Below are 1,552 nucleotides of genomic sequence, written 5' to 3'. Positions count from 1 at the left end.
TTGAAATTATAATTTTGGATGGTCGGTGACATTGTATGCTTGTGCGAGGCAGGACACTAAGTGCATGGCTATGAATAACAGACGTGTCATAACATTCCGCCACCGCAAAGATTGTTCCATTGCAGCAGTTACAGCAAATGATCAGATTCCACTTCAAGAAATCTAATCAGGCACCAGTGCTGCTGCGTACCCTGTTTGCAGTAGGTACAACGGAGAAGTGTCATCTCCATGGGTCTCATCACACTGGTTTGGCCTCAAACAGTTACCATTTAAAGATATTGGTCCAAGATTATCAGTAACATTGAGTAAGCATTATTTTTGTCCGTAGATATTTTTTCTAGATGTTTACTTTGAGAGCAGCTGTAAGCAGTGGAGAAGTTCCATAGCCGACTCAGCCAAGCGGATTAAAGAAAAACGTGAAAGAGCCCATCGGCATCAACACCAGTAACGGCACAACACAAGTCCCATTCAGCAGACGAGCAACTCTTGCCGACAGTGCGATCGATGCTTCCGCTCAAGTTGCTGGGCTCTTCCCACCAGCGTGCAGGAAAATGCTACGAGCAGCTCTTCTCGGCAGTCATCATCGTTTGCGATGGCCAACCCGAAGATTTTTTTCAGCAATCAAATCCCGCTTGTCTAACTTTTCACCCTTAACTGCTGAAACATATCTATCAAACAGAGCATTGCACGCTAGTTGCCACTCGGTCGTGGTGATATCGCAACGGCACTTATGTCAGTCTGAGTGCACTCTGCAAACCGTGCATATAGACAACACAACAAAGATATTTATGGAGCGGAGGGAGCTCACTGGACAGGAACATGGGATGGATTGCCTCCATACCAGATGTTGTGGTTAATGGGAGGATGAATGGCAATTATGACTTCACACAATTACAATGCACCCATCAACTATTTACAATGTTCAGATTTTATTTCACTATAAATATAAAAGTGGCGTATCCAAAACATTTACATGTGCATTTCAAAAATATTTCAGATGCACGTGGAAATCCAAAGGAAACAGGGACATAGTTCACCTTTACAAAGCAGCCTCCACTGTCACATCATGAGCTGCCTTAAATTATTTGAGGAAAATCGCATGTGAAGAGGAAATATTTCTGTATGTCTTCCATGGGCTGGGTTTGATATAATTTTCAAAATGCCTCCTCCAAACAATGATTTGAAGTTGGTGATATTCATTTTCCATTTTATGAGATGCTGTTGTCCCATTTACTAAAAAAAAAACCATTCATTCCCTTTATCATAAATGATTCTGGTTAGGTCCTTCAAAACTGACAACTCTTTTTGCATGCAATTTTATTTTCAGAGGTACAAAAAAGGTACGTTTTGCATTGTTGTCACTTTATATATATAATATTCTGATAAATTATAACTCGTTTTCAACAACATGCTGCATTTACACGCACGACGAGAAAACAACGTACCATCAACAAATAAAGGTGTTAAAAACTGAAAATCACTTAACATTTCTGACCACGAATTCTCTCCAAATAGGCAACAGATCCTCGAAGGCCACAGCAGCAATGCAGTT

This window comes from Petromyzon marinus, chromosome 4 (genome assembly GCF_048934315.1).
Source record: "Petromyzon marinus isolate PM22_M1 ecotype Great Lakes invasive population chromosome 4, UKy_Petmar_22M1.pri1.0, whole genome shotgun sequence".
In the NCBI taxonomy this organism is placed as follows: Eukaryota; Metazoa; Chordata; class Hyperoartia; order Petromyzontiformes; family Petromyzontidae; genus Petromyzon; species Petromyzon marinus.
The sequence above is the reverse complement of the archived record's forward strand: the minus strand, read 5'-3'. Positions refer to the sequence as shown.